Source organism: Gallus gallus, chromosome 2 (assembly GCF_016699485.2).
Source record: "Gallus gallus isolate bGalGal1 chromosome 2, bGalGal1.mat.broiler.GRCg7b, whole genome shotgun sequence".
NCBI classification, from domain to species: Eukaryota; Metazoa; Chordata; class Aves; order Galliformes; family Phasianidae; genus Gallus; species Gallus gallus.
This window is the reverse complement of record NC_052533.1, coordinates 21,984,634-22,006,446: the sequence shown is the minus strand read 5'-3', so window position 1 is coordinate 22,006,446 and position 21,813 is coordinate 21,984,634. Positions and strand designations below refer to the sequence as shown.

The following is a 21,813-nucleotide window of genomic DNA, read 5'->3' as shown; positions in this document are numbered from 1 at the left end:
CTCTCTGGGAAACAGGAGAAAAGGAAGAAAAGGAACATTTTTTGGAATCCCTTTCTCTCGCCCAACTCAGTCTGAACCAGTGCAGGCAATAACGAAGGGGCTGCAGGACTGCTCTCCACTATTATTGTGCCTGGCTCGCTCTCAGCATGACTCACTGCAGACAATATGTAACACCACTCACAAGGGGAATGAACAGTAAATACTTGGCCCTGGATTTTTTTTTTTTTTTTAATCTCTTCAGGTTTTTCTCTCTGATTTGTATCCCTTTATCCTCGCCCATGTGCTATATAAGCTTCTCAAATCTAATGTCCATAACACCACCCCCCACTGGTAGCAGCAAGCCCTTCCGCTGCTGTAGGGTTTACTTTGCAAAGGTTTACAACGAAAGGCATTATTTAGAAACTGTGTGTGTTAACCTAGTGGCAGAAGGTTGCTCCAACACCTTCCCCCTGGTTTTTCTTCTGCCGGGGGAGGGGAGGCTGCTATTGTGGTAAGTGCATCTCTTGCTTCGCTGCAGCAGCCAGGCCAGCTTGGAAAGAAAGCCCTGGGGCTAAAGAGGCTCGGAGTGCAGCCAAGAGGGTCAGGAGACGGTTTTAAGGATTATACTACATAATTAAAAGCTCTCTCCGAATGTGCTTCCTGGTACTCAGTGCTCAAACATACAAAGCTTTTACAGTAATAATTCCTGGTCCTCATTTGTATCCAAGAGATTTGTAGGGTGAAGTTGTCACACAGGTAGTGAGTAGGGAGTGCCAAACAAATCACCTACAGAACTGCAAGCAAAAGTCTTTCATCGAGGCTGTGGCAAGGCAACAACTCAAATGTGCCCTGGTCAGTGAGGTTGGGGGGGGGAGAGGAGGCTAGAAATAGATGAACACATGTATGTTTCCTTGGGTGTTTTTTTTGTTTTGTTTTGTTTTGGTGCGATTCCTTTGGGGTGTAGCTGATGTCATTTTGTGTCAACTAGATTTAAAACTGGGGATTAGCTTCCTGAAGATTTCTGCCATTGGAGGTGAGACAGAACATGATGCTACCCAGGTAAAACCTGGAAGACGGCAGCCCCATGATCGAGCCTACGTTGTCTTAGCCCTAAGAACACTAACATTTTATCTTCAATTACTCCTAGTTGGCCAGAGCCAAGACCAGAACTTTGGTCTCCTCTATCCATTCTCCAGGCTGGTGGCTTCCAGTACAAGCACCCAGCCCTTCCCCGTGCAGACCAAAGTGATGTTAAAACATATAGATTCCTATAGACTCCTGCATTTGCTGAAAGAGCATATTCTGACATTTCAGTCAAATATTCCAATCAAGTCTGTGCAAGCTGCATCGATTTAATGTGCGTTGTCTAAAAATAGGTCTTAACAGGATGTTGATATCAAAAAGCTAGAGGTAATGGGAAGAAAAGTACCGAAGGTGCATATTGATTATATACACTGTATGTGAGCACTTGCTTATTGAAAGCTGTAATACACAAATAAATAACTGGGTTAAGAACCCAAGCAGCACTTTCTTACTGACTGAGATAAATAAGCAGGTACAAGCAGGTGTAAATCCAGCTCCTGCATCAAAGTTGTGAAAAACTGTGCTTTATATAATTTCCCAGCAGAACTCTCAGGTCTGTGTTTCAAGAGAAGCTGCAATAAGCTGGAGTTTATTCTCCGTACAGTGTACTGTAACTATGTTGTCACACAGGGATATAAGGCATGGAAAGAGACACCAGACAGTGAACTTAGTAACTGGAGCAGGCAGAGGTGTGCTGTGCGCAGAGCCTTGCCCCATGCAGCCTGCTAATTTTGATTAAGCTCGCGTGTTTGGCTGAATTGGTGCCTGATCTCTTCAATTAATTGCCGCGTAAATGCCTGCCTGCTTCTGGGTGCTTTCCATTTCATAAAAATCTGATGTTTACAACCACCTCTTATTCATTTGCTGTAGAACAAAACAGAAAAGAAAGGCTTCATTCCATTATTTAGGTCTATGCCACATATACAACGGAGAAGAGAGATTCTGCTACACTTTATTCAATATGATGTTACAAGAAAACAACAGTTACAGCTGACAAACCATTACATCTTTCATAATACAGACAAATTACAAGGTGTAACAAATAATGCAACATTTATTTACTGTACTGCTTACTATGCTGTTCTTCTTTAGTATATATATATATATTTAATTACATTAACATTGTTTTCATGTACCAGCCCTCCCTTGTTTTATTTGTTAAAAAAAGAACACCTCTTAGTGCACCATACGAAAACCCGCGTGGAAGCTGGCAAGCTGGGATTTTGTATGCAGCACCATTGAAATGCATTCTGGGGGATGGGAATTTTTAGTGCATCCTTGACTTTTAGATTTTTTGCTCACGAGAAAAACGCAAGGCAGTAACATACGGTCACTCCGCCTAACTGCTGGTAGGGGAGAGTTTTGTTACGCTCAGTAATGCAACGTAATTCTATTTATATGGGGTGTCAGTGTTTTGCTCCCCGGTCTGTATAGCCTCAACATTTTATATATCAAAGATTACAAAACCCAGTTATATTCACAGATGAGTATTTTGTATATGAGCATACCGGAGCATTGACTACACATTCAGTTGTGTGCACTGACACTGAGCACATAGGAGTGGATGTCACCCCCCAGCCAAGGGGAATTTATTACCCTACCCTCTTCCACGGGAGTCTGAAGTCTGTAATCTCCACACAACAAAGTGAACATGGAAACCCCGGTGCCTCTGTCTACTGCAGATTGAATTTTCAGTGTTGCATTTACTGGCATTATCCTAAAACAATAGTGAGAATTGGAAGGACTCAACAACCCGGGATGTCATACAACAGTGTAAAGTTGAGTGCTGGAGTGTCCTGCCTGGTGCTGTGCCTGCACAGTGTGGATTGGAGCTGAGCTGACCCCAGCTGGAGTGGGACCAAGCCATCTTCAGGTGCTTCACTTCTAATAAAGTTGGGTTCTGTGAATGTGAACTTGTAAGGAATCTCCGTATCACACAGGCCATCTCTGTCACCACCTTCCCTTCCCCGTTCACCTGATATTGTACAGAGTCAGAATACGCCCTCCCACTTTTGTCTGCCCACTGCTGCCCTGTGGCTGCTCGTCCCTCTTGCAGCTGAGCCACATCCTCTCCATATCATCAGGAAGGATCTGCTGGGGCTCAGGCAAGAAAACAAAAATTACACTGCTGATGGCTGTCAGCTCCGGGCGAGTCCCACAGTTTCTCAAGGACTGTGCCCCACAGAATACCATCCATTTAAACTAACTTTTGACTGCTGATGGCATGAAACACTGCACTCCCAAGACCTGCAGTATGTTTGGAAGACCAGGCTGATTGTTTTCTTCTCCCTTTGAATATTCTGCAGGGAACTGGTTTGGGAAGGATGAGAATAAAAGAGGGTAGTGCTACTGATATTCCCTGACTCTGCCTCAAGGACACTGATGGGGCTTAAAAAGTCCATTCATCAGCACTGAAAAAGGCTGTGCTGAAAACCTGCAAGATGCTGGAGAGGTGGGATGGCTGCCAGGAACCCTAACTGAGGGGGTCTGTCAGGTTGCTGATGCAGGACAGGACAAAAAGGGTAAAAAGGGAGAAAAAAGACTGTACAGTCAATTCTCTGCATAAAGCTACTCCCATTTTCTCAAAATAAAATAAAATACAATAAAAGTTTAGGTTTCCCAGAAGATTTCATGGTCCGGGAGAATAATGTGCAGCAGGTCCCCTTAGTGCTGGGAGAAAGACCTCTGCAGGTGACAGCAAACCCGTGTCACCACAGGCAGTCAGAAGAACCAGAAAGGAGGTGCTCAAGAGATTCGGGTCATTCCTTAACTGATCGGTGGCCAAGACAGACCCACTACTGCTGAAAATCGAGGTACTGTTGAGGAATTTAGATGTTTGTGCGCTTTGGGCAACTGCGTTTGAAGATTGTGGACCAACTCTAATTATTTCAGTGGTTGCTTAAAAGTGGGAATGGGGCAGAGAAGATAATCTCACACGCATGTGTGTACACACACATACACACACACACACACGCACACACCGTAAGCAAACACGACGTGATTCACTATGGACAGCAATGTGCTGGGCTTGTGGGAACAGTTAGGGTATCAGTCTCTATGTTAAACCTTCAGATGTTTAGTTGAGCAGCGTAACTGCGTGCCTCCCGATTTAAGCTGCCCAGTAGATGTGTCTATGCAACTACCGTTATATTCCTAATTGAAATCTTACATTTTCAAAAATTCTTCAGATTTTTTTTTTTTTGCAGCATGATTTTTTTTTTCTAAAAATAGCTAATTTCAGTCATCAAACTGCACAGCGTTTCAGTAGCAAAGATAATGTATAAAAGACTTTTCTCTTAGAAAAAAAAAGAAACATGAAACCCAAACAAACCACGTCTAAGGCAGTTTTAGTGTGTGATAAAGTCAGAAGTTCAGTGGTCACTTTTTTTCCCCTCCTAAATACAGGAGGAAAACTGTAGTAACTTCTAAATAGGATTGTGACTGAAAGTGGCTTTCAGATGGCTTTTACCAGATCCTGAAAGAGAGACGTCATTGGGGGAAACTGTGTTTTAATGGCTGTGCAAATATTGAGAATATTTCCACGGTTCAACTCTTTGAAAGTGTAGACTCATATGCTAGTTCATTAAGAGGCCTTTCGTAGCTACTTGAGCATTCAAGGATTTGCCTTATTGGGTGTTCTTTTCTTATTAAACACTGCTGGAGTTTAATAAGATGGCAGTAGCACAAATCCTTTTCCCCTCCTTTTAAACACTGAAAGCTAACCCAAGTGTTACCGCACTTCTTAAAAATGTAATTCAATGCATCCAGCAACAAGGGATGTCAAATTTATGTGTAGAATAATATTGCCTAGCAAGCGGTTCTGTCTGAGCAGGAGCATAACTCAGCAGCAGCTTTCGCACCGTGCCCTGCTCTTTCTGAATGCAAAGCATTGTATATGATCGGGGCAGTTTTATCCACCCCTGAACACAATGTTCTCCCCAGCCACAATGTGGCAGGGGCTTCCTCGCCTAAAATCACACAGCTTTGTTTCTTGCAAAGTTTGCATTTGAATGATTCATTCAGAAAAGCGATTTAAAGACACATCATCTGGTAGTGCCTTCCAATCAGATCGGGATACCTATAGAAAATCATTTGAAAAGTGCTTTGGTGTGGAACAGCAAACCGTCTGGGATAAGGAAAACTCTCTCTTTTGCTCCGTAAGCAGCAAAATAACACAGCTAGACTTCATGGCTCATTCAACAAAAATTTCTCTGTACCTTAGTATCTGCCTTGAATTAAATGGAACCGTTTCAGAATCTCTGTTTTCTTTTCAGGAAAACATTCCAAAAGGTAAACAGCATGAGGAAAAACATGGAGATGTGAGCCAAGACCCACAAAAGAAAGAAATACTCACAAAGGGAATAAAACCATAAAGAATTTGTCGTATATCTGTCAGCTCAGCGCATCTCATTTTTGCTTTGTCTTTCTCACAGGCCTATTTCCAAAACTGGCATGCTACATAGCCTAAGCAGAGTAACCAAATTCAGAGTGCTGAAGTAAACATGCGGTTATTGCCGTGTTTTTAAAATGGATATAAATGGTCTGAGGATACAATGAGAAAAGAAAGAACCCAACACCACTTCAGGAATAGTGGCAAGGTGCTGTAACTGTCAGCCCGAGTCGGCCTTGCTCTGGCAGAAATTGTCTTCCCATTGGTTGCAATATGTGCACGACTCTCAAAGAAAGCACAGTCCTTTATGCCACCGCTGGCTTTTTTGTACAGTCATTACTGAAGAAGTGTGAACACCGAATGTGTTGTCTTAATGTATTTAAGACATTGCTGGTGAAAGCATAAAAGTCCTTACAAAGATGCAGCGCTGCAGTGGAAAATCAAACAAAACCAAACACAAAAGACTGAAAGAGTACATGCCATGTATCAGTAAGCAAAAGCTTAATCTTCACATAGTTCTCTGAAATCACAAGGTATCCAAAATGCGTGCAAGGTTTTAAATAAATTGCAGGGAAAAACAGGGTCTTGCCAGCTTCAATTTTCTTTTGAATGAAATCCACCATACAGAAAGAAAGGAAACAGGCCATGGCTCCTTCCTGGTGTCGGCCTCCTCATTAGGTTTTTGTTTCCCTCCTCCAAACTGGTAAATTTAATCCTGTAAGGAAACAATATAAATTATAATAAGCTTCATGACTTGCATTTTTAAATGATTTTTTACTTATAGTATAGTAGATTAATCCAAAGCCAGTTCTGAAGACATCAGCTCAAAGTGAAGGACAAACATCCAAAGCACTTTTAGAGCTGGAACCTCAAGAAGAAGAGCTTAGAACACTGATGTTTGCATGGTGCCGTTTGCCTCAGTGAGATATGTTTATCCATACTCATGCCTATCTGTCTCAAGTGCTAATCTTCAGAGGTGCCATCAGCGCTCACATTCTTCATGGAAATTACAGGAAGCTATATATAGGCTGTCAGCTCTTCTAAAGGTGGTCACACCCGAGGAATGCAAAGGAAGGTTACTGAACGCTGGCACAGCTTCAGGAGTTTACAAGCTCTTTTTACCCCTTTTCTTATGGAGTCCCCAGTGATCAGCTTCACGGGAACACTTGTGACCAGGTCGTGGAAAGGTTTCCTGAGCTTCGCTTCCTAAGATTTACTGGAGGTACCTCATAGTAATGCCACTTTCTGTAAACAGTGCGGGGTTACAGAGCAACATGGCGCACTGCATTCAAACACCTTCACCTTTGGGTGCTTTTCTATTTATGAAAAGATAACAAAGACCTCTCCTTTCATATACAGAAAGTAAACGTACCAAGAGCTTTGCTTATGTTGTCTTTCCCTCTGCTAATGGTTCCTATAGAGGCTATAGAGGCCTAATGCAGTGACTGGACCTACGAGGACGTATTGTGATGTCTCTGAGATTTACACCAAGCAGGAGGCAGGCCAACAACGTGGGAAGCACTACTTTAAAACAAAACTAACAACTGCAGGACCAGCTTGGTGAGGGCTAAATGAAGGCTAGATAGACTGGAGCCATTGGAATGATTTTATAATTAACATACTTAGCTCTTAATAAATGTTCAGGTAGAATTCTATGCCAAGTAATAAAGTGGTACTGCATTTTCTGATAATGTTGAGAAATTCTGCAGTTTTATGAAGTTCAAAATGTATTTGTTTTACAGAGATTTTCAAAACCAAGGATTCTAAGTACAAACCTGCTACCCTTCTAAAATGCAGTTTCAGGAAGACAGTCAGATATGGAGAAATTTTAGCACTTAATTAAAAGAAAACTTAAAATTAAATATTCATTGAGCTTAGAACTGGTTTGTATTAGCATGTCCTAGAACTATTTAAATCAAACTCAATGCAGGTGCCAGTGGATCTAGTCTAGTCCTCATTTCAAAAGCAAGAGAAAAACAAGGCATCAGTTTCAAGCATAAATTTTTAATTGTGGCTTTCATCAAAACAGCCTAATCTCTACACTACATCTGACTTTCATAGTATGCAGCGTTCCTGTCGCGGTTCTCGAGAGCTCTTCTTCTGCCCTTCAAGTGCCAGAACTCCTGAACTGGATTAACAAAAGCCTGTTCTTAATGATGCACGGCAGCATCTCCTGGAGCTTGGTCTGCCACCTCCTGAGTCCTGCTTGGATTGTTTCCCAAATGCCTCTGGAATGTCTGTTCCACATGAAAGTCCCCAGGGTCGAGGAGTCTGGCTGAAGCCCCAATAAATCTTGTTTCAAGGAATAAATTAGAGTTTAGTTTACTCTTCATAAACTCAAAAAGAAAAGCAATATTTGGAACATGCTGAGATTCACCACTGCTCACTGGTGAAACATGGTTGACACTTGCCAAATTCTACATCTGCCTTCCTTAAAAAAAACCACAAAAACAGACCAAATAAAATAAAACCAAACCAAACCAAAATACTTTTGGGGGATGACCACTTTGGAGCCCCCCTTACAAAGGAGGAAGCTTGCAGTTTGGAAACCTGGGTCTGTACAGACGCGGGACAAGTGCTTGATTTCAGGCTAAGCCCAAACTGCTGGAGTTCCAGAGCCTGCCATAATGTTGCCGTAACATTAAGGACAAGTGACTAAATGATAAAAGACAAAGAAGCTTCTCTTAGAGTTACCAAACTCCTCATATTTGATGAAAATTGCATCTTAATTAGACAATTACATTAATTAAAAGAGAGTTTTTCCTTTCTATCAGTTGCCCTCAAGGCACTATCCAAAGGAGGCCAGCATCACTCTTCTCCCCGGGATATGCTAAAATTCACCAATGACAATACTATGTTTTCTAGCTTCAAGTATGGCTCTGCAGGCAAAGCTGATCACACATTCCCAAGCCAAAAGCAGGCCTTGAGCCTCAGAGATGGGGAATTCCTTCATCAAAAGCTTGAACTTTCAGAATCAATCCCCATAATGCTAAAAGCTTCCCTAGAAATAAACAAAGCTGCCACCATTTAATACAGGGAATAACCTTAGCATAGCGCAACTGCTGCCAGCATCAATGCAGAACCAGGCTGAGATCAAACAGGAAGCTCAGTGGAAAAAAGAAAGGTGATTTCATTCCAAATTTCCCAAGAGGATCTGGCTGTGGAAGACTGGAAGACAGAGTGCAAGCAGAACCAGAGCATGGCTGGTGATCCCCATCTCTCTGAAGACGCACTCACCTGCCCCATTCAGGGCACGACGCACACCCCTCCTCCCCCCTCCAGCACCCCGATGGCCAGGTGGTTCTGATGTTGAACCCTGAGTTTTGGCCGCTGAGGCAGTTCTGCTTTGTATAAAATCCTTACAGGAACAGTCCCGGTGGTTAGGAATGCATTTGCTGGGGAATACATAATGGTTTCATTGGATTCCCTAATTCACTGAATGCTTATTGATGATTCCAAGTGGAGTCAACAGGTGAAATCCCTTCCCTCTGCCTTGTGGTTAACGCCTTCTCCTGGGAAATGGGGAACAGAGGTTCACCTGTCCTGAGGCAGAGGAAGGAGCTGACACAGGGAGGCCCTCTCAGGGACACACTGTAACCGCTGTGCCATGGGACAGAAGGCCTCCTTCCATTTTTGTTTGCCTTACAATAAGGCTCGCTGTGTCACATCCATAGACACCACCCTACGCTGGAGGAAGAAGAGGGTCACTATTTGTCCACAGCAGAAAACTCACAGTAAAACAAACATGAAATTGTAGATTGGTGGGAACCAGGCTTTTTATTAAAAAAAGCATTGTTTCTCCAGTGAGGCTGTGGAACTGAAGCATGGGTTGTTCACACAAGCAGGACCCGAGGCAGTTCCTGAAGCAAGGCTCACCACACAGTGCTGCTGTTCAGTCCCCAGATGGCCTAGTATTCCATGTTTGCATTTTTTAAAGATGTATTTTAGAAATACCCTTGCTTAGAATTTAATACATTTTCCTGATCATACAAATCAAAGTTTTGCTTTGTGACTTGGCAGATTGTGTTTATGGCCTCTGGTCACAGCTTTGCTTATAAAAGCATAAATTGTTAAATGGAATATTTACAACTTGTGATTTCCCAAGAGCAAAATAGGGTTCTTTCAGATCTCCTTTCTAAAAGAAAAAGAAGAAAAAAAAAGAAGAAAAAGAAGAAAAAGAAAAGAAAAAAAAAAGAAAGAAAAAAGAGCCCTGAAACAGACCACCCTAAAAATGAACTTATACTCTTTTTCACCACAGGTCCAGGCAGTTTTGATTTTCATGATGTCTTACTGAACTGAACCCAGTGGAAGATTACAAGCAAGGTAATGATGCACTTGAAAGAAAGAAAAAATCAAGGGACCTAAATCAAGTAACTCAATTGTATATTTGTTCTCTAGAGAAATCATCTGCTGCGTACATCCTGCTTGGCACAGATCCTAAGTGGGATAAAATAAGGTATTCACCCACCTTAAAATGGTAGCGGCCAGTGTCAAAATATAGGAGCTCTTGATGTAACAAAGGATACCAAAGCTTATAATTTTAACATTAATCATGTACTCAGCACATGAGGTGGAGGAGGATGACTCAATGGCCCTCAGATCCCAAATATTTTCCATTATTTTAATTAATAAAAGAATGCCATTTCCTTTAAAAATGCAAATCACCAATTCAATACATGCCCTTTCTGGCAGCATCAGCACCCTTCTCTAGGTGCTTTTAATTTCTGTATAAATTATGAAATTGGGTGGAGCTGTGCTCCCGCAGTGTCCTTAGCATGCAAAGCATACCCAGAGTGCACGTCTATTTACGTTGCAGCTGATTTAGCATTATTATAAGAGTATTCATTCTACAACACCAGATTTAAAATCAAAATGTGAGCTGACAATTGGAGATGCTGCATTCCTGTGAGCTGAAACGTGGGGTATTTAAGATCATCAACAATATAATCATTCTCTCCTTCCACCAGACATGTACACGCTGCAGACACCGTTCATCCCCTCTAAAAGAGGGAATTATTAACAGGTGATTTTTCCCCTACTGCTTTTATTCCTCTCTTCGTTACAGTAGTCATTTTAAAAAGCCTACCAAACATTATCAATATTATTTGCACTCAGGTAATATCTGCATGCAATTCGTTGCTATAAATATTAATTAATTGGATCACCGATACCCATAATGCAGTTTTATTGTGACCTACATGCCCTATGAACCAGATATTTTTTGGATTCCGTTTTCTTAAAACCAACTGTCAGCATCATGTGATGGAGGAGATGAAAAATGAAAATGAGCGTTCCCGCTGTGCAGGTGAGTGACCTGTGGGAGACAGCTCTGCCTGCCAGGATTTTTACACGTACCATCAGACACAGACCAATTGATTAGATCATTTTATACCCGCCACCAACTAGGCTCAAGAGACTAATTAGAGAGAGTACTGCCTGCGCAGGCACCCCATTGACACCTAATTTGCTCAGCCAAAGCCTTTGGGGAGAATGTATTATCTCTGCAGCTGCACTTCATGCATTTCTGATTTGAGGCATAAGCAAGGAGTACTTCTTCACTCTTTTGAGCAAACTGAGTATATAAGCCCTTAAGTGCTAAATACAAGCAGACAAATTAAATCCAGCCAGCCTCCCATAAATTCTTTTTCCCCTTCAGATCCGTATATACATATGTACATACATACACATTTTATATCTGTCTGCAGCATATGTACACAAGCGTACAAATAACATGTATGTATGAGCGTGTGTGGAAAGCTTAGGTGCATAAAAATATATTTCTATGAGCAAATGCTTTAGAATATGGAATTGCTCTCATCTGTGGGAACTTTTATTTCTCTGACATATAACAGCAAAGCAATTGTTCTAATATATGAAAAATAAATGATCTGCAGTACTGTTAGCTCAGGCTCTGAATTACCCCATGGACAAAGCTCAGCAGACTGCTGCCTGTAAAGTTTCTCTGCATAACTTCAGAGGTCTTCAGTGCACTGCCTAGCTTTGTTGAAAGCTTTTCTTCGATGGACTGCACCTCATTTGTGGTTCCTGAGGAACACTGCTCACTAAGGCTAAATATAAGATTGCTACATTTGCTTTCTGCTGGGCTTTGGTTTTGTCTAGTTACCCAAGCCCCGAAATACACTGGAGAGGTAAGACTTAAGGCTGTCATTAAAAATTTATTTAAAAGAAAAAAAAAATGTCACTAGAAAAACTATGGCTGTTGTTTTTTGTTTTTTTTTTTAACAGACTGAGAAGTGTTGGAAGAAAATATTCTTTGCTGCAGGTTGGGATGTGATTCCTGAACTCAAACATATTGTAACACACAGAGAAAATGGTGGATTTATATCGCTTTTAAAATAGCACTGAAATGAACTCTGAAATGAACATCTCTTCTCTGAGATGCAGCTATAAAGGAATATTCAGGAGTTTAATGAAGGTGAATTAATAAGTCAATTTAATTTCAGCTTACGCAGAAGCCTGTGTTGATACGGTCAGTTCACTCAAGATTTTGTAGTAAGGAAAGTATTAAAGAAGCCTTAGCTTAACATGGGTGAGGTACCAGTGTGGCAAAAAACATCAGTTATAGCCTTCTTTGCTAAGTGCAACATGAATGTGACTTCCAATCTTTTTCTTATGTTGGCACATTACAAAGAGAGAACATTCTCACCTTTCTCTACTTATACACACCTTTTAAAATTTGCTTTACATTTATTCAATAACATTAAATCTCACTGAACTTTCAGCCGACACCTCTGAGTTATCACGGCAAATGCTGGCTGTTCAAAGGACACAGTACTGCGTGGGATACTTACACATCATAAAAATAACTACTAACAGTCAACAAAAGTAAAGCACATTTGACAAGTAGCTAACAATGCATTTACTGATGCTATTGTCCATTCCCAGCTCTTCCCCCTTTCCTAGCTCTTTTCTACTGTGTCTCATTTTCTGTGTTTTTATTCTTATATGTTCTGGATCTATCAGACTGTATCTTCTGCTATGGATACTGCTGTATATTCTTTCATACGCTGCTCATGTATGAATTAGAGTATAGATTCTATATCAACACATCACTGTCTTCAGAATTTGTCTTCCTGCATTTTTTTTTTTTTCCCAGATAGGCATTGTGCAGATCACTGCAACTCCAGACAAAGTAATTTGTGTGAGAAGGTGACCAAAGGATCACTGCCTGCTGCCAGGGTGGGCGAGGGGATGACCCTGAAAGAGTTGAGTGTTGGATGAGGGCTGTACACCAGTCAGAAAATAAAACGTTGGAATAGAAACCCAAATTTAAAAACAAACCAATGTTATGAGTTTACATACACTGAAGTAAACAACGTGGCATAACCTTAGGAAAGGTGAACAGCCAGTGGCTCAGTGGGTATGGAGCCGGGAAACAGGAAACCAAGATCTGACTTTGCTACTGAATGTCCCCATTGGCAATTCACTTTATCCCCCTGCAACTTCTGTTTCATAACAGAGGTTTTGTTTTACATTCCAGCCTTTGGGTTTACAATGTCTCCCCAAATGAGTGCCCAATTTTAGTTAGAGCCAACAGTTCAAACTACATAAATACAGTTAAATTTAACAAATAATATAGCATTAAAACAGCTGCAAACTTTGGTGCTTGCTGAAATCCTTACTTGGACTGTCAGATTTCCAAGTTGTGCCTTTGTGTATGATAGTAGTCCAAAATGGGAATCCTGCATCACCTAGAACTTTGTGAACGTCTCTCTGACAGGCAAATGTGGGAGGTTGATTCTGCAGAGTGAAGACTAAACCTTAAACTACACACTAGTTGCTAAGTAGCATTTATGCATGCCAATAATTGCAAATCAACCAAGCATAATGTTTTGCACACAGCTCTCTTCAAAATATTATAATTAATTCCTTCATAGTATGTCTTGCTAGGAGAAAAGGAATACAAGTCCTGACCATTACTGTAATATTTTATCAACAGTATTCACTTCCAATGACATTTAATAACATGTTTGGTTTCACAGTTGATTTGTAGGTATACCTTAAACTTTTGAGTGGTTGTGGTAACTTCCAAATTAGTTTTCTCCAAGTCTTTCAGCAAAAATTCTTTACTGCCCTAGCTGTCCACAGCTGAAGTTTTTTCTTTGAGTGGAGAACAAAGTCCACAAAGCCTTTTACAATTACCATTTGAATAAGGCTTCACATGAAAAATGGCCAGGACTGAATCTACTACGTCTTCTAGTTTTTGAGAATAAAGCACAGCCCTCTGTGAGTGAGCTCTGGGAAAACTAATACTTCAGACAAAGTTACAAAAATAGCAGTGTTATTGAGCTCAATACAGTTTGCAAGCACAGCCACAGAAACTTTATTAAAAACAAAAAAAGAAATCAGAAAAGCAAGCAAACAAAAAAGGCATACACCGTGACCAGAAAAATATTAGTGTCGTTTGTTTGCAAGAATATACTTTCCACTTGTGATTATATGAGTAGAAAAACTCAGATGTAATATAAAATCCTCCAGATTCCTATATACAGGAAATCCAAGCAAGCCCCAACCCATCTCCTCCTCTCTCTCTATTTTTTGATTGATGTGGTGTATCTAAAGCATTATGTTTCTAACCCTGATACACGCAAAAAAGTCTGCCAAAGTGACTGAATGTGAACTGGAGCTACAACGAAAGAAGCAAAACCTGATTTTTGCCAGTGTTTGACACAGTGGGATCCTTACCTCAGCTGTAGCACCAGATCTTTACTCTGAAACAGATCAATAAACGCTATGCCTGAATCAAATTTGCATACTTTAATTAAAATATCTAAAAGAAAGCAAAAATGGTCTATCAGTTATGGTGATAGATTTCTTCTTGCAGAAGAAGCAAAGAGGCTGGAGATTCAAGCACAAGCAATGAGGTGCAAGTCAGATGAGCTGCGGTACCCTTCCACAGTGTCTCATCTTTGTGGCAAAGTCAAGAAATCCCCACTGCCTATAAAGCTCACTCACTATTAATTCCTGCCCTGCAATTTGTATTCCTGCTACTTCTCCTAATAAAACTGCCTGTGGCTCCCCCGTGCACTGGATAACTAGAAGTATCAGAAGTGACATTATGTTAAACCCAGGTCTTCTCAGTGATTCAGTTTGATATAAACTTATAAATAGTTGCATCAGCACAAGTAGAGGGACTGAGAACTGGTAAGGGAGCATGAAAGAACTGCCTGGATAGAGCTGGGCAGAATTTTTTTCATGCTGTTCTTGCCTGTAAAGATAAAATCTTGGAATTACATCCTTATTTTTCATTAGCAACACTTCCCTAGTGCATTGCTCATAGCAAAGCTTCACTTTCTGAAGGCTGAAGCCACCTCCAAACCCACAAATGGCTAATTATTTTCAGGTATCCAGAAACACAGAAAAATCTGCCTTAGCTGGCTACTTAGGGAAGCAGACAGAAGTCGCATAATGACCTACTAATTAAAAAGAAAGCAAACTATACTCAGAAGGTCTGGGAATACCCCTAAGATTGCCTAATAAGGATAATCTCCTGTGCATGTTTCAAGGGAGCAGCAAACGAGATGGCTGAGAGCCCAAGCATCTAACTAAAAGTTTCTTGCATTTTTGGGGTTAGTTTCCATTTCTTCGCAATACAAATATATTGGCCCACCAACACGCCAAGGAGATGTTAAACAGATTGTGCAGCTTCAAGTTATATTCAATCAGAGCTCAGAGACCTGAGAAGAGATAGAAAAGCTTCAGATTCTTTATATAAAGGTATTTAGCTCTGGATGAAGAAACCTTGTGTTTGGGGAAAGCAGATAATTAGACCCCAACTCAAATACCATACCATGCATGAGGCTTCCTGACTGCCAATCTCAGGTCTGACAGTCACTGTTATTTATGAACTTAAACTTAAGCACATTTCTACTACCAGCTGACCAGCTCACAAGTCAGATGTGATGACATGCCTGACTGTCTCACTCCTCTTCCCCCATCCAAATAGTACTTTCAGAGAAGTTATTCAGAAATTTATTCGTGGTTCTCCCTGTCATGTTTTTTATCCCCATGGTTGCCATAGAGCTGCTAGGTTGTACCCTGCTGGAGCAGTCTGCTGGAGAAAATGATGTACAATAGACTAAATGCCTGCCAGATGACTCATTAGCATTCACCTCCTCCTGAAAATCAGGCACTACCTCATGCAAAGATTGATGTATCCACATGTTCTTTAAAATAGGGCATTTTGTATACATATAATTGCTAATATTACACATGTTGCTTTTTGAAAGATAAGTGCTCTTGGAACAAATGTAATGCTTCTAATGCAAACCAGTGCAAAGCAGCAATGGCATAGTCTTGACATTGGTGTGGATCAATTTTCTAATCAACTTACGAGAACCAAAGACAGCTTGGAACCTACAGGTACCTCTGTGACGGATCCGCAACACTATAAATTATATAAATAGTTCCCAAATATTAAACATTAAGAAAACAAAGTGAATGATTATCATTATCAAAATCATTGAAGTAGCTTGGAAGTATCTACAGGCACTTTGGGATTAAGTTATGTTTGTCAGTTTTCCTTTGGAGAAGAGAGTTTGAATGTTCAGGCAAAGGAAAAAGAAGAAAGAGAGAAGGCTAAGTTAAGGAAAAAAAAACACATTTTCACCTGTATTTTTTTTTTGTGTGTGTGTTTTTCCTAGAGTTTCTTTTCAAAAAGAGTACTTTTTAAACCAGCAAGCAGTTTTTAATTAATCCAGAATGTGGAGTTATAACAGCTTTTGTTTTAGCTGGACCGAACAGACATCATTACAGTCACATTCTGGATAGCTTAGATCCTTCTAGCTGAAAGCTGCTATTTGTAAGAGCCATCTGGTTATACAGCCTATTTGCTGCTGTAGCTTTTCAGAGACCAAACATTGTGCCAAAATGGTCATGTCAATTAAAATAAAATGTTTAGGACAGTACTGCAAGTCTTAAGCATGCATACAATTAAACAGAATGCAGACCTCACAAGCTGAAACACAAGGATCTTTCCCACAATTACAGCATATTAAATGAATGGCAAGATTAAGTAATAGATATATTTAAATTTTGGAATATGTTTCCAAATACCATTATGTCCAAAGCTCTTAAGCTATGTGTCCACCCATTCCACAGACGTTATACAATATGATTGACAGAGAGATCAGGAAGTCTTCAGAGCTGACCTTTCCAAGCTTGAATTGTTTCCCAAACTAACAGTCATTAAGACTAGAATGGGGCAGGGCAAAAGCACTGGCATCTATATGGAATATTAGCTGCCTCCATGCTCAATCCACGTTGGCTCTGCTAGTACTTATTGTAGCCCTTTCATCTGTACAAACCCCACTTGGAATTGTTGCTAAAAATCTATGACATTAGAAACAGTTACTGGCAGCTTCAGACCAGCTGAATTTTTCCCTGTCGGTTTCATTTTTACATACAAAACCATATGGAGCACTGAAACAGATATATTTCCACAGTGTGGTCTGGTCTCTGTGGCATTAAATTGAAAAAATGTTCCAGAATTGGCATCTCAATAGAGCATCAACACAGCAGTGAGGATCTCCTGTCTAGTGCATAGAGAGATCACAAAGCAGCTCAGTGATTTCAGTTCTCATAGTTCCCACTCTGGCTGTGGTAAGAGCTTTTTCCACTTGTATGACTAAGATGCTCAAATATAACACATGATTTGGGAAACTCAAATTGTGGTTATTTCACATAGACACAATTTTTAGAAAATGTGGAGCAACTGCGTCCTTTGAAAATCAGGCCTCCTTCAGATAACACAGAGGCTTTCCCCACAATCCTGATTGTTTCTGAAAGACATGTTTTTAAAAAGCAGTTCCACACACACATGAGGTTTCCTATATGTGGCAAAAATAGTAAATGACAAATCAGGTGTAACATTCCATGCATTTTATGGCATGCAAGGACAAGGATCACGGTCAGATAGAGGACTAAAGGCTTTTCTTGCAGTACCATAAGCATCAGTTTTCTTGGAACCGCAAGAAATAATCTTTTGTTTTGAAGCTTCGTTATAAATGTGAGGTTTTGCATAGCTCATTTAAATAGTTTAAATGACACAAGGTTAAGCACAGGAAAGCCTTTCACTAAAGGTGGTTAGACCTTTTCAAAGATTTCATATTATTTGAAGCTTACTTTCACTGCATTATTCTACCTTGGCTGCTTCCCAAGTGAGTATAAGTTAATTAAATAGGATTTTGACCCTCTAAACTCTCTACAAACTGCATCTTTACCGAACTATTTAAATAAATCAGATAAAAAAAAAACAATCATGCAGCAGAATATGTATTTTTACAGCTGTGGAAAAAACAAACATGTCTATTAAGCTTATTTGTAAGTACTTCATAGTCAAAGCAGCAGCCAAGAATCATAGATGATTTTAATTAAAATAATTCTGGGTGGGCACATAAATTCATTTACCATGGATTTTCTCAAACTGGAACTTCTCTAGTATTACTGAATAGCACGACACTCCCGTAAGTCTTCATTTGTTCATGGCAACTGAAGATCAAGCTGCCTGATTTGCTTGTACTCATTTTATGAGTCAGGTAAACTATATCTGGGCTCTATGAAAAATACCAAAGCCATATGGCTGAAAACCCCTACAGGAAAGGAGAGAAGTAAAGGGGAGAACAGAAGGGCAGATAGCAACAGTACAGAATGATAACCAGCATTTCCATGACACATGCTCTGGGACTAATTTTCAAACAAAGGTGAAAAAGATGTACTGGGAGAGTACTGCATAGCTCTCTACAAGCAGAATTCTTATATACACTTATTCCTCTTCACCTTAAAGTACAAGTTTTTGCATACAAACACAGTCTACAATCTCAGATTATTAGACTCTTCTGAAACAGTATGGCCTTCTTTTAATTTTGTCTGGGAACACAATATAATTTAGGTGTGAAAGATTATAACAGTTACACATGAGTAAGTTAGTACCTACCTCATTTGTAAAGAATGAACAAAGAATTAAGCGACCTCTTTCTCCATAGGTGATGTGTTCAGATCTTGGCATAGGCAGTAACAAAGAGGCTACCACTGGGGCCGGAAAAGTGATTACATCTCTCACCCTCAGCAGGAACTTCATAAATTGGGTTACCATAGAATGAAACCTATCCAAAACGTAAGTCTTTGGTTTGATACATTAATAGTATAGAACCTAACTGCCTTACTGATGCTTGATGCTCTAATTTAGTAGTCATTTGATGACAGACACATATTCAAGAGTGCTTGATTTGGATCTGGCTGCAGTTCACTGACTGGGATGGATTTGTCCATTTCTCTGTACTTCTCTGAACTTGTCATCTCTGCACTACAAGCAGGAGGACACCAGGAAGTCATTTCAGGTATAAGACAACCCTCTCACTGTAGGAGCAGAGAGGAGGGAGACCTGCCCACCAGGTCAGATCTTCTGAGGTGAATCACAGAACCATGGAGTATTCTAAGTCAGAAGGGACCCACAAGGTTCACTGAGTCCAACTCCTGGCTCCACAAAGGACCACCCAAAATTCAAACCCTTTGTCTGAGAGCGTTGTTGAAATGTTCCTTGAACTCCAGTTGCTTGGGGCCATGCCTGCTGCCCTGGGCAGCCCGTTCCATGCCCACCACCCTCTGTTGCAGACCCTGACCCTGACCCCCAGCTGCTCCTCCCCTGGCACAGCTCCATGCTGTTCCCTCAGACTCTGTCACTGTCACAGAGAGCAGAGCTCAGTGCTGCACCTCTACTCCCTGTGAGGAGCTGCAGCCACCATGAGGCCTCCCCTCAGCTTCTCTGCTCTGGGCTGAGCAAACCCAGGGACCTCAGCCACTCCTCATCCGTCTTGCCCTCTAGACCCTTCGCCATCTTCATAGCCCTCCTTTGGACACTAACAGCTCTATGTCCTTCTGTTGTGGCACGCAATACTGCACACAGTGCTGGAGGTGAGGCTGCATAGCACAGTGCAGAGTGGGATAATCCCTTCCCTCGCTCAACTGGCTGTGCTGGGCCTGATGGCATCGCGCATCATGTTTTGTCCACCTTTGCCATTACATTAGACCAGAGCTGTTAGCATGCACAGACTGTGGTAATAAAAGTTGATAGGAATACAGTCTTCCATTTTTTACATTGCATACAAGTAGATCATAAGGTCTCACCAGCAAGGTTTCTCTTCTCCCCTTTTCAGTATTCCCAAAACAAAGTATTCTAAAGTAAGATCTAGCGGTAGTGTATGTTAAAAATGAAAAGAAAAAGAAAAAAAAGTGATCCAAAAAAGGCACTGGAAGTTCTGAAAATTATAATAAATTGAAGGAATGTCAACAGCCTGTAACTCTCACGTATCAGAACATTTTTATCCCTACAAGTAAAGGCTACAATAACGGTACTGTAAACTCAATGAGATACATACTCTGTACTTTGAAAGAGCTTTGCACAGAGTTATTTTAATTATTTTCCTTATGTAGTAAGTGGAGGCTGAAAGGGAGATTTTTGAAATAAGAAATGTTATTGTTAACTCACTAATAACAGCTTAGGGACTTGGGAGTAGTATGGTTTCTGAAATACCTTTAAGCTTATTTTACTTAATGGACTATGTTGGTGGTATCCCTTTCACTTGGATTTTAATGTAAGGCACCAAAACTTCCTTTATGCAGAAGTACAATAGACAACACTGGACACTGATATCATATCCTGGAAAATTTTAGAACACCAGTATTTGAAACAAGGCGTTTTTATTAATTCAAAGAAGTTAATTTTTCATTTGTAAATGCCTAAGAAGTGATTAAGTTTAGAGCTTATGTGTAACATACACAGCACATTATTTATTTTTAGAATATAAAATACATATTCCCACTGCTTTGAGAAAATACTGATCCTGAAGAGTGAAAGTAAGGGTTTGATTTCTCTCCTTTGATTCTGAAGGCCCCACAGATGAGAGGGTTATGAGCTTCCCTATTTTGCTTCTGACATTCAACCTGTGTATGGCTTGCAACCAACGGAGTCACTAGGGGCAATACAGGTAGCAATACTTAGGTAAAGCTGCTGGAAGGGATCTCAGGAAAAAGCAGAGGTGACAGCAAAGGCGCCCAGCAGGGCAGGGCAGGGCAGACTAGAAGGACAGACTGCAGCCGATGCCAGACAGCAACACTGCTAACAAATGATGAGGTATCACAGCAGAAGCTGCTATAATATGGAAATAGATTCTTACCCTCCAGGCCCATATGTCATCACACCAAGCTAAACTGAAGCTGCCTGCTAAAATGGGCAATTTCACATGAACTTGGCAGGAAAATTGCCAACACAGGTCTTGTTTTCCACTGCTGCCACCCACTCTGCTAATTCAATTTTGCTTCCTGATTTGCTTTTAAATAATAATGAACGAAGCAGATGGGAGGGGAAAACGTTCCTGGCAGTTAAGCAAGCATATGAGTGAGGCTCTTTGCTTTTCATATACCTTGTGCAAACTAGGCTCTAAACATGATGTCAAGTGAGTAACAGTGGTTAAACAAGAAAGCCAGGATTTACCATGTTCTCAGTCATTCAATCTTTGACCGGGACAGGCAGACAAACAAAACAGGCAGAAGGATAACGTGTTGAAAGAGAAAGCAGCACCTTTCATAACATTTAACTTTTACAGGCAGAGGGATGGACAACTCCTCTTCCCATCCTCACAAATACCAATTATTTTTTGGGAGGGTGAAAGGAATTAAACTGCAGAGCAACATTAAAAATATCTTTCGAGTCAAACTCCTAATAGTCAGGACAGGCACCTATTGCTGGCGCCTTTTTGACAAAGAGAGGGGAATCAGGCTGAAGCACCAAATTATATGACGGTAAGAAAAAGGGCAGAAGGAGACTCAGAAAGGCAGAGGGCAGATGGCAAAAAGCATACAGCCTGGTGGCTACATGTCTTTTCAGCAGCAGCAATAGAAACTATTATTCCTGGGTCACACAACATTATTTCCTGTCCAACAAACAGCAGGTAAGCTTGTTTGCACAGTGCATGGTGTTTTCTCTTGTGTCAGCCTGACATAGAGGACAATCACCTCCTACTGCTACCGACTGGCCTCACACTGTGGGTTGAAAGGTAAGAATCCTACAGACAACACATCTTGATGAAGGTGAGAGAGGGCATTGTTGTGATTCACTCACTTTCTTCTTCCAACCCTTTAGTTTCTGAAAGTTTTGGATATTAAAAATGCTCGTGCAACGCTGTGTCTATTCCTTCTAAATCTGTATTACGCACTCTTTAACTTATGGTTATTTTCTTCCCCCATGAGACCTTTGACATATTCACTGACCAAACTATATGCTGCTTTTGTAAGACAATGAGTTTTATTGAAAATTAGACCCGTGACTCCTTTATTTTGGAAGC

At 40.7% G+C, this 21,813-nt stretch overlaps 1 protein-coding gene across 5 annotated transcripts in view; it reads right to left on the bottom strand.

The window, feature by feature from the left end:
• Window positions 1-1,993: 1,993 nt before the first annotated feature.
• Window positions 1,994-21,813, bottom strand: part of CDK14 (cyclin dependent kinase 14) — a 312,933-nt gene continuing 293,113 nt past the window's right edge. For all 5 annotated transcript variants that reach the window (XM_040693416.2, XM_015281963.4, XM_040693428.2 and 2 more), the window contains one exon: window positions 1,994-6,167. The gene's annotated coding sequence lies outside the window, so the exon portion shown is untranslated. The remainder of the gene's footprint in view (window positions 6,168-21,813) is intronic.